Here is a 12,287-nt window from a genome sequence, read left to right as displayed (position 1 = left end):
TGCCAGGCTAACAGTTTTTGTTCTTGTGCTTAGCTAAAACTGAAAAGATAAACAAAGATTAGGAAATGGAATAGGCAAGCTATTCGAATATTTAGAATAGTTTTTATTTGAATCGCAATGATGAGCTGGGATCTTAAACACAATGTAGAAAGCAAGGGGAATAATAATTGAATTAAAATTTGAAACAGAAGTAAACAGGGAGACCAAGACCAACGATACTGCTTAGTCATCGTTCTAGTGATTGTTAGAGAAAGCAGAAGCTGAACAATGCTAAATAAGAATATAACTGAAATAAAAGAAGTTGAAATGAGGTAAGACAGAAACGCTGCTTATCATTTCTCTTTTCTCCACTAGGTCTTTTGATTTTCCTGAAACTGGTATTTTTCAGCCAAGAGAGAGTCCCCACTTTCTAATTATTCTCAGAAGCTTTTTTGGGGTGGGGATTATGATATCGCTGATACATAAAGCTAGAGTAAATAAAAATCAAATATTGAGCATTTGGCTGGATAGAATTCTAGTGCTAGGGAGAATTCTCAGAGAAGGAGTGGAAACAGCACTCTCCGTGTCCCATGCTATTTAAAACCTCGCTGGATGTGGCACTAGGAAATGGAGCATTGGGGAGTGACTGTGAACTGGCAAGCGTGTAGATTAAATGACCTTCTAGGCCTTTCCCATCTCTAATTTTCTGTGATTCATCTCTGGGAGCAGACAGGCTGTCACGTAAATGTCCCCCAGCACAGCCCTCTTGCCATGCTGCCTTCTGCTCTGCCGTTCTCAGGATCTGAGGAACCAGCCATGCAGGGGAGATGCCCTGAAACATACACTTAGGGGTCCTTAGGGCAAGAGTCTAGTCCTGTGTGGAAGTGCTGGTGCAGAAGCTGGAAAAGCCTTATCTCCATTGATCAGGGAAGGTCGGTGATCTGGAACCGGCGTCATCTTTTGGCAGCTGAGAAGAGCTGTCTGGGTGGACTCAAGCTCTCAGTAATTCCAGTCACTTTGGGTAAGAAACAAATTTCTCAGGCAACTCACCCTAGTTTTAAATATCTTGTGCCTTCTCTGCAGATGTGATATTAAAAATATTTAATAATTGTCATGACAACTAACCAATCAGGATGCACTCCATTGCAGTGTTATGACAGGATGCTGGAGCCCCCTGCCATGTCCATAGTTAATCCTTGAGTTGTTGGATCAGGGGAAGACTGGTGAGGAATCCTACATGGATAGGGCACTGTGAGGCCATGGGGAGGCTTGGAGACACCATTCGTTTCCACTCAGTGTGGAAGAATTTCAGTAGCATAAGAATGGCTCCAGCCAAACCAGTGTGTGTAGGCTGTATGTCGGCATTGCTTCTCTCCAAGAATCCATTGCAGATTCTTGTCCAGATGGAATTCTTTCACATGAGGCTGTCTCATGGTATGTAGGAATATATCCTCGGAAACTGAGAGGCCGAAAACTCCTCCCTCACTGTTGCCAAGAGATGCCAGACCACTGGGTTCTGTCTTTGTCATATTTTCTGGATGGTGGGGAAAACCAGGACATCTGAGATCTGAAGTCATATGATAGAGACAGTCCAGAAGCCCTGGGCTCATGCACTTCTGTGACTCAAATGGTTTCACAAGTTCAGCTCAGGCCTCCTTTCCAGTGTGGGTGGTAGCATAGAGTCTATAGTGCAGACAACTGCTGAAACAATGTATGGAACTACAAAGTTGGGTTTTTCAGAGTACCAAAAAAAAGAAAACAAGCCTGGCAAGAGAAAACAGATCGTTTCAAAGATTCACTGCATTCCAGCTCTCTTTCACAATTCCCTTCTGTTTTTCTGATTGCTGGCAGGCCATGAATGGAGGCTGACATACCATGTGTATTTCCATTTGTACATTCCAGAAGAAAGGCCTGCCCCCTCCAACAAGTCAGAAGAAAGGCTGCTGCATACATCTCTATGCCTTGATACTGAAGTATTTCTGGCATCACGTTGCATTACACCCGTGCAGTGTTACCAAAAGAGATCACAGAAATCATTGCTGAGCCATTACACAGCACTCAGCATAAATGCAAATCTCTTGGGGTCCACTTTTAGAAGTATCGTGTACCCTGCAGGAGAAAAATATGCCTGTTCTCAATAGCACCTGGAGTGGAGGTGCGGGGGGATGTTTGTTTGTTTCCCATAAGTACCATATGAGGTACAGAAACAAATGAAATCTGAATCTCATTTACCAAATAATAGCACTTATGTTCTCACACCACCAATTTGCCACCTACCAGGCCCAGGATGCAGAGAGTCAGATCTCTGGGTAGCCACTGCAAAGATGGGAAGGAGGCAGCCTACAAGATGATTGTAGCCTTTCTTTTGTATTTGCTGGGAAACATGACCTTTAGGAAAGGATTATTCATTTTAAATATCAAATGCCATCTGAAATGCTAAAATAATCTTTTGACTTCTTTTATGATAACCCATAGCACTTTCTTATGGTAATTTCCTTTGAAGTAGTTAAAAGTCCAGTTTTCCTATGCTATTGATTTTAGAAATATAACTATCTTATAAATGTAGTATCTTAGGGGGCATAAATTGATTTTAATCATACTGAGAACAAAGGTAAATAAAATCAAACTTTTATTTTTGTGTGTTATGTTAGTCAGGGTTAAGCCAGGAAAAAAAGAACCCATGCCAGGTGGTTTGAGAGAGGGAATTTAATATAAGAAATTGGTTATAAAAGTAAGAGGGCACCAAGGCAACTCAGAGATGAGCAACAGCAGGAATCAGTCCCACCCCGGGCTAGAGGGACACAAGGAGAAGTCACAGCTACTACCTGAGATGCCCCCTAAAGTGACTTCTCCTTTCCCCTTCTTCAGTCTCCCTTTGGGTCCTTCCATTTTGCTGACCCCATCCAGAAGACATTGGCAAAAAAGCAATGTAGTTTGCAGGTACTTAGCTCAGGTTCCTCTGAAACCTTAAAGCTAAGCAAGGCTTAAGTGCTTGCATTATCGGGAGATACCATCCCAGAGAAGCAGGAGTGAAGGCAAAGGGAAGGGAGATATGGGGCTTGGAAAAACACCCCCACCGTGGCGATGCGTCATTGAGCAGGAGACTGCTTCACTGAGCACAGCCTCACAGAGATTTCTGGACAGATCTATCAGACTATTTAAACCTATGCCGTGCTATTTTCTGCTTCCTGTAGTCAAAGTTTGCTCACAGGAAGTAACATCACCTGACCCTTTTAGGCAGCTGCTCGGGAAGCCACAGTCCATGTCCCATTACGTGACCCTTCTTCAGATTTACAAACAGTGAGGGGAACAAAAAAGTCTCTGGATCCCATGCAGTCTGATCTGGGCTCCTGCTGTGCGGGGTACGGTGGAAGCAGTTCTGGAACGCAGTGCCTACTCCACGGGAGAGAGACAGCTGGAGATGCCAGAAGATGAAGCAACAGTGATAGGATGAGGCAGGGGTTCCAGAACTCTCCAAGGGCCAGTGGCCAAGGGCCTAAAAGAGAGGTTAGGTAAAGAGAATCTGAGGCAGCACATAAAATGTAGACAAGGGATCTGTAAGCAGACACAAGGACCTGGCACGTGGTGCGTTGGTCTCCCACACCAAGCCTGCTGCCATTTTCAGTGGTGTGGTGAGGGGCAGGAAAGAGGTGAGAAGGGCTGGGGAGGTGAAGGAGGGGAAAGTGAAAGGAAGGAGAAGGGAGGCACTAGAGATCAGGGACTAACATTTATCAGGCATATTCTTGTACAAGTATAATAATAGATGCTTAACCGACATCATTTTAACTAATTCCTTGAAACAACTCTTTTAAAGCAGATACTATTGTCCCCATTTCATAGATGAGGAACCTGAGGCCCAGAGGAGTTGAGTCACTTGCCCCAAGCTTTCTCAGCTAGAAAGTGCCAAAGCTGGGCTTGGAGCCAACCCAAGGCTCTTATCATCCCACAGCCACATGTTGTTCAACTACCGTTCATTATATGAACTGACATGTTTTCTACAAATGCAAATTTCAGTTGCCAGGCCTTATTTTCTCAATAGTCCACAAAAAGATTATAAATAGAAATCCACTTTAAAATGCCAAGGGAACAGATCTGGAGTTAAGGAAGCAGTATTTGTGAAGGAGGGTGAGAGAGTTGGATAGAGACAAGAAACCGGCAAAGAAGTCGAGGAAAGAATCCTGTGGATTGCGTTGCTGGCCTTTAGTCTTTCTTTTCCCCCCTTTTCTCTTTTCTATTTTTTTCTTCCCTTAAGTTCATCTTTGGATTTTTTTACTCCAAGATGATAGTTTTGGGGCTGGGAGGTCGGGCATGGAGCATGGAGAAGATCACTAATTCCTTCTATTCTCCCCCGACCAGTCAAGACATAATTCTGGAGAAATTAGGTGAACATGGACTATATCATAAAGTTTCCTCATTTACATGTGCAATATTGTCATATAGTAAAATACACCCTATATATGTATAGAAAAGCCCAGTTATATATGTATCATACCAACTATGGACTTTGGCATTGGGTTAACTAATTTCCATTCATGAGGTAAGACTGATTTCATTCTAGTTGCTGGCGTCTTCTATTGGAAAGATGAAGGTTCAGTTTCAAAAGGCATTAGAAGTGTGGACCTCAGAAACTTGCTTAACTTAAACTGCCAGACAGCCCCTTGTGCAGCTTCAGCTTCTTATATCGCTCTGAGTTTTCCCTCCCATTGGGTGAGCAAAGAGGCCAAACAACAGATTTGTTGATTGTCAAAGTCAAAGGGACATCATCATTTCACTATGATCTAACATATCTCCAAAGATGGAAGGAAGCTAAGAAAATCTGTTTTAAAAGATCATTTACATTGGCCTGTAATTGGAACTTGAAGTGTCCCTAGATTTAACAATGCCGTAAGAATTATTAGGTAGCGCTGCTAGGGGAGTTTGTCTCTGCTTTTTTTTTTTTTTTTTTTTTTTTAATGTTGGTAGGTAAATTTACTTGAGAGAAGTTACCAATGTAGAAAACTTATGATTTCTAGTAATATCTTTCACCTAAAAATACAATTGCTAATAATCTGGAAGACTGGATATTCATTCTTCACCCAAATTGTCAAGGAATTAGTACTGCCCTACCTTTCCTAACGATAAGATAAAGAATGTGATAAGGATAAATTTGATATTCTAGAACATATACTTATCTGCTGTCAATTCCTCCTGTTACTTTATGAAGAAATAGCTACAGGAAATAGATGTGTCTTGGGTCCGTGCTATTCAGTAGCAAAGTTGAGAAGAAAACATAGGCGCATCATAATGTTTCTATTCCAGGTTACAACACGCCTGCCAATATCACAATTAAATGCTCTCAGGGAGAAAAACAACTTCAGTAATGTGATAGAATATGAAACATTGTATAACGTGAAATCAGATAGATGAACTTTGAAAAATGTTATCATTCCATGTATTTTGTGATGATGGAAACATTGCAAACTTTTCATTAAAATATAAATTAACTAAAGACATGCTATAACACCATTTCCTGGTCTATTTACCACCAGAGAAGACATTACTCCTTTGATCTCAGTGCTTGTGATTAGGGTTGGGGAAACGAGAGACACTAACAGGACAGGGAAACGGGGGTGGGAAGAGCATATATGATGCATCCCCTTCCACTCTTCTCACTCTCACACTGAACCTGAGTAGCTCACTCACTGCTTTTATTCCAGGTCACATTGTGGGTCATGCTGGACAGACCATTTTATACTCAATTTTCCATCTGCAATTGCTCCAAGTTCAGAGTTCAAATTGTGTCACGTTGTAGCTGTATTTATTTATACTTCCAGCTATTTCTGTTTTTATATGCTGGGCCATAGAATTTGGAAATAGTTTCATTCTCCTCCAGTGCACGTGCTTCAAAATGCTTGAGTATGTTTCATTCCCTCCGTGGCTGTATGGGGAGGAATTTTGTCTTCAATTTGGAGGCAAGAGAATTGGTTTAGACTGAAATCTACCTCAAGCAAATATTCCCATGATGCAAACGATCATCATCTGATCGCTCTGATCACATACGTGGCTTGCAAGGGTATGTCATGGCCTGTCCCCACCACCCAGCCCATCCAGCCCCATCTGGCTGGAGCTTTATGAGATTTTTGAAAAGTTATTTCATGCCTAATAACTATGGATTATCTTTGAATAATTCCCACATCTGTAAGGAGTATTTTTATTCTTGTTCAACTTTCTCCTTATTTTCTCATAATTTTGATCTAGTTAATACTTTCCTCCTTTTTTCTCATTTTGAAACAAAAAGGGAAACATTAGCAAATAGTACACTGATCACCCATGTATCTACTAACTGCATTAAACAATTATAAATCTTTCACTGTATTTTCTCTCCCTCCCTGCCCCTCTCTCTCTCTCTCTCCTATTGGCTCCCTGAACCATTTGAAAGTGAGATACAAATATCACAACACTTCCTACCTTAGTACTTCAGCTTATGTTTTCAAAGAATAAGACAACTCTCACATAGCCCTAAGACCAGCTAGGAAAGTTAGTCATAACATCATCAACTACAAGTGTCCCATACACCTGGGCTTTCTCTTGTCACGAACCAAAACAAACTACCCATTTAAATTGTTCATAGTTAATGTAACCATTTTGGCCACCAGTAAAACAATGATATAGTTCTTCCATTATGTAATATTTTCTAAATCCCACAGCAGGATGGCAGATTCTGAATATAAATTGTCCACAGGAATATAAAAAACTCTTATCTGAGAAGTCTGTGATTACATGATGATGTGATCTGCCCCAGCTACTAAAAATATATTGGCTACAATTTTTAAAAAATTGAAAGCAAAATATTCCTTTTTGTATCTTATGGTAGATGTGAAAACATGAAATTACTGCTGTCACCTAAGCTTCAGGACAAGACTCTCTGCCGCTTTTGGGGACAGATCCTGACAGAAGCTGCTCTAAAGCACGTGATATTTGGCCGAGCAGGAGCACAGCACGGCTACCACGTCTTGGAAGTGGCAGTGGCAGAAACAGGGCCCATTTGCTTTTGTAATTAAACATTTATTGAAATATACACACAGAAAAATAGAGGAGGAAGTATGAACACACAGGGTACTCTACCGCCCGGTCTTTGCTCTGGCTCCTAGAGGCATCTGCCTAGAACACTCTTTCATGAGACATATTCAGGGCTGACTCCTTTTCCCTCTCTCAAGTCTTTGCTCAAACGGCAATGTCTTAGTGAAGACTTACCCGGCCGCCATCGGCAAGGCTGCACCTCCCCATTCCAGCTGTCTCCCTATCCGGGAGGACTAGAATGAGGCAAGTGACTAGGACATAGATTTTAAGGAGGCATTCACTCTCAAGGCTGGGAAGTGTAGGGTGGGTACTTGCACAACCCCGAGGGTAAGTATCTCTTTAAATTTGGTCCCTGGGTGCTACACTTGCCTTTCCTTGGTCCCTGCCCTGCACCCTATTCCTCTTCTTGCTTTAGTTTTCTCAAAGCCCTTCTGTAGAATAACGGCTTCTCAAGGATGACGATAGTATCTTTTTGTTCTAGCCTTGACATAGTGCCTGGCACATTGTAGGCACTTTAAATGCATATTGTGAATGAATGAAAAATTGAATGTATATGCTTTCCATAAGCATTTCATTCCTCCTACTGGCAGTATACTTAACACATATGTTAGATTGTGAGCTCCTTAACCTCAATGATCAGGTCTTTTCATTAGTTTATCCCCATATATAACACCATGGCTGACACAGTGGGCCACACAACAAAGGTCGATTAATTGAATATATGTTTGCCAACCTCTGAGATATAATTTTGGTTCTGAGCATAACATGTCATTGCCCTGGCAGCCGTTGTTATACTAGGAAGAGCCTAGATTTGGGGAATAATGTGCCTGAGATTTGCACAAGGTACTGAGCCCTTCTGCAGTTGTTTCCTCATCTGAGAAATGTACCTAATTAACTCCACCCTTGGAGCAATGGTGAAGGTTAGTGTAATTCTGGACACAGCGCCTAGCACATAGCCCCTTCAATGTATGTCCATCCCTGTGACCATTTTATATTCCTACAGCATTTTTATTACATCTTCCATGTAATAAATTAGAATGTAGCGATTTCCCTAAAATGATATTTTTATGTAGTTCTGATAAGGCTGTCTTCAATTTCCCCATATTTTTTATTCTCTTTGAATTCCTTATTTCCATTTCCTCTGTTTATATCATATTCTATATTATTTTCTTCTTTTCTTCAATCTACATTGTTGTTGTTAGTGCCATTGAGTCAATTCTGACTTCTGGTGACCCTGTGTACAGCAGAACGGACCCCTGCTTGGTCTCTTTGCCGCATCCTCTCACCTTCCAGCACTGTATCCAATAATGCTCCATTGCCATTCACGGGGTTTTCATGGCCAATTTTTTTGGAGGTGGGCAGCCAGGTCCTTCTTCCTAGTCTGTCTAGTCTGGAAGCTCCGCTGAAGCCTGTCCACACTGGGTGACCCTGCTGGTATTTGAAATACTGACGGCATAGCTGTCAGCACCACAACAACATGCGGCCACCCACAGTAGGACAACTGATGGGTGGGTGGTGTGGCTCCCTGACTGGGAAACGAGCCCAGGCCATGACAATGAGAGCACTGAATCTTAACTGACATATCACATCCATCTACAGTCATGCGTTGCTTAACGATGGGGCTGCGTTCTGAGAAATGTGTAATTAGATGATTTCATCATTATGTGAACATCATAGAGGGTACTTACACAAACCTAGAGGGTATAGCCTACTACACACCTAGGCTATATGCTACTAGTCTTATGGGACCACTGTTGTAAATGTGGTTTGTTGTTGACCAAAATGTGGTTATGCAGCACATGACGTATATTATTGAGTAATTAATATGTGCCAAGAACTAAGCTAGCACTGTGAATGCAAAGAAAACTTAAACATGGCCCCTTCTTTTGAGAAACTCAGTGTGGCTGGAGAAAAACATATCAGCAATTAGAGTTGATTGTTGTCAAGCTCTCATACAGGTCTTTGTGGGGACACAAGCGGCAAGGCTAGCTCTTCTCTCTTGCAGCTGCCTCTCCTATGGTCCTAATTAGGGCAGACTCAGCTTCTTGATTCCATTTAGTCTTTCAGGCATTTCCCTTCTGAAGGAAATTTTCTCTGTTTCCTTCGATTCATAGTTACTTTTCCTTCATTATATTCTCTTGATGCTGTTTATTTTCTTTCATCTTTTTTATAAATAAAACTTTAATTTAAAACTCCATTTCAAGTTACTTCAGAAACCTAGTCATAAAGTGAACGCTTGATTGCCTGTGGCATAAATACTTTAAGACTCGGACAGCGTATATGTGACTGAGTCAGCATTGTGCGTAGCAGTGGGTCACCTGGTCTCCCTGACAATAAACATAGCACCACATAATCAGGATGTGAAAGAATCAAGACAGGCCCCATGGCTCAGTAAGCCTGGTTCTTCAAGGGCAGTTTCAGTGAATATCAAAACTTTTATCATGGCCCAGAGCTATCATAAAAGTGTTTTATTGTGACAAAAATGAAAAAAAATACTTTATGCACTTATTGAGTGTATACTTTATGCAAAAGAAATACCAGTGAGTATGACAAATATAAAACTAATAAAAATATTCATGATGTTTTAGGGATTAGAACATAAATTAGAGAAAAATGACCTAAGAATTATAAAGAAACTGTATCTGAATGAAACATGTCTACCATATACATGTGAAACAGTTAGAGGACAAAAGCTAACTGTAGTAATAAAATACCAACTATATTTTAATTCCTAGAGAATTCCAAATAAGGTCATGTTTCAAAGGGCTTACTGTCCCATAAATACTTTCAGGAGCTTGTGATGTTGTGTCTGATCTTGAAAGTAGTAACATATAGATGGATGAAGCAAAGATGACATTCTAAATGGAAGGTAATGATCATTCTTTAATTAAAATATATTTATGTACTATATTTTCCATATTAGAGCCATGGATTCAAACAGGACTCTCTCTCACTCTCTTTACTCTCCCTAAAGTCTATTCTCCATATAGCAGCCAGAATAATCCTTGTAAAGAGTAAGCTAGTTGAAAAATAAATTCAAAGATGTACCTACTCTATTTGAAACCTCCCTCCACAGTAAATAAACAAACAAACAGTAATGTGAATATCAATGAGGACATAAGCAGGGTTTGGCAGAGGCTGTCCCTGCTTATTTGGCAGACTTATGTAAGAATTTAATAGCAGACAAAGTTACGTACAGAAACAAGGACCAGGGACTGAGTGAATGCCTGATGAAGAGCTTATATTTCAAAGGTATTGGAAGAGGGAGGCACCAGAGTTCCTTGAGGGGCCTATTTATATTTTTGAAAAAGATTCAATTCAACACTCATTCATTGGCCATCTACTGTGTGTTCTTGGTACATTTCTGTACCTTAATGACTATGATTTGAAAACAATAAACATACGGCTTGGTCTCTTCTCTTGAGGAACCCAGAGGCCATTCAGATGATCTTGGCAGTTGTGTGCCTATTACTCTGGAGTGAGAAGAAATTAAAGGCATATTTTATGATTAGGAGACAAGGACCAGAATTCAGGTGTAAAGTGACAAAATTTGAGTCTGGAGTGGTGGCTGAGAGATAGAAAAGACAAATCGCATATCATAGACATCGTGGGCAAAAGCACATGTGTTATGGCTGAATAAAGAAGGAGTAATAAACAAAAACTTCAATTAGCAGTTCCATTTTTCGTTATTTATTAATGGTATAAGCTCATCACTTATTCACTCATTTAATCATTCATTCAAAAGCTAATTGTACCAGTTACTCAAAGAGTCTACCTTCACCAGTAATCCTGCATTAATAAATGTGTTTTACATTATCATCTTTTGATTTTCTCTAATTAGCAGTATTAATTTTATAGTGAGAGAAATTTTAATTAATTAATATTTAAGTTGTATTAATTTTATAGTGAGAGGAAAAGATAAAGCTGATATCTGAAGAAAGATATCATATTTTGTGATAGCTCTTACTGTCCTTCTTATACGACTTAAAATAAGAAAGTAGCATTCATTTATTAGTTCAATTTTTTTCTCATATCACTCAGAAAAATCGATCATTTGAAATGGAAATGTCCCAAGCTTATTCTGAGGATTGGTGTGAATTTTTTCAAAAAGACTTAATTTGATTTTACCTTCTAAATAAAAAGAAGAAAAAGAAAACCATTTACATTTTCTGAAAATATACTGTCAGTTGACATTTTTTGTGTAATTCTAAAAGAGTGGTATAAATTTCAACCTGATCTGTGAGAAGATAATTTCATTTTCACAAAGGCTAGTGCTTGTATGATTTCCAGGTACGATATATTTCTAGTTTAATTTCTGACTCAGTCTATGAGAACATTTGATGTTTAGTGTGGTAGGGAGGGACTTGCCTCCAGCCGTGAGGGAAGAACAGTCTAGACGTGGCCTTCTGCTGTAAACAACTAGAAAACTTGATGCAATAGATGAAATAACTATGTTCAGACTTTGGGAAACAGTGCATGACCTTGATTCCAGGGAAGTGAAGGGAAACAAACAAGATGAACCCTCAACTCACTCAGGCTTTCTTCCTGTGGGCAATTTCCTGATGGTTGTTCAGCGAGAAGGAACACAGACAGCACTTGGTGATCTTGCTAATTTAAGAAGACAGAAATCAGAGTTTAGGAAGGCCACGGCAGCTAGAATTTGTCTTTTAGGGTAAGAGAGAGGTAGAATCTATGCGGAAAAATATCCCAGAAGTTAGCATATGAGTTCCCTTGAGTATTTGACTGGGTACCTATCTGCACATGAGTAGGGCAGAATTCAAGAAGCCCAGGTAAAGAGCGATTACTGGAGAGCTGGATTCCCAAAGTTCACATCAGGCCAGGAGTTGTCCCAGTTTCCACAAGTCAGAGTGGAGGTACTTTGTTGAATACACAAGGAATTAAGCAGAGATCTCAGAGGTGTTACACCTTAGTAATGAGGCTAAACTATTGCCAGAAGAGAGACTATTCTAAACTTGCCCTCAAAGATTAAAAACAAGGTTCAAACTGAGCCATGAGTAACTTAGCTGCCGGCCAAAACACAGGCCAATACTTCTTTAAGAAAAAAAAAACCAACACTCTACACCTTATGAACACAATGGCCGGCATCTGGTCACAATTTTCTAGATATGCAACAAAGTGAGAAGAGGTGACACATTATTAGAAGGAAAATAAAGCAGTAGAAATAGTCCCAGAAATTACACTGATGATGGAATTAGCAAAGGTATTAAAATACCTACTATAAGTACATA

The 12,287-nt window shown here is 40.1% G+C and overlaps 1 protein-coding gene across 14 annotated transcripts in view; it reads left to right on the top strand.

Annotated features, from left to right (window-relative positions):
• The window catches only part of GRM1 (glutamate metabotropic receptor 1), a 374,689-nt gene that overhangs the window by 311,147 nt on the left and 51,255 nt on the right, over nt 1-12,287 (top strand). The gene's annotated exons all lie outside the window — the stretch shown is intronic.

The sequence above is a fragment of the Equus caballus genome, chromosome 31 (assembly GCF_041296265.1).
Source record: "Equus caballus isolate H_3958 breed thoroughbred chromosome 31, TB-T2T, whole genome shotgun sequence".
Taxonomy (NCBI): domain Eukaryota; kingdom Metazoa; phylum Chordata; class Mammalia; order Perissodactyla; family Equidae; genus Equus; species Equus caballus.
The sequence above is the reverse complement of the archived record's forward strand: the minus strand, read 5'-3'. Positions and strand labels throughout refer to the sequence as shown.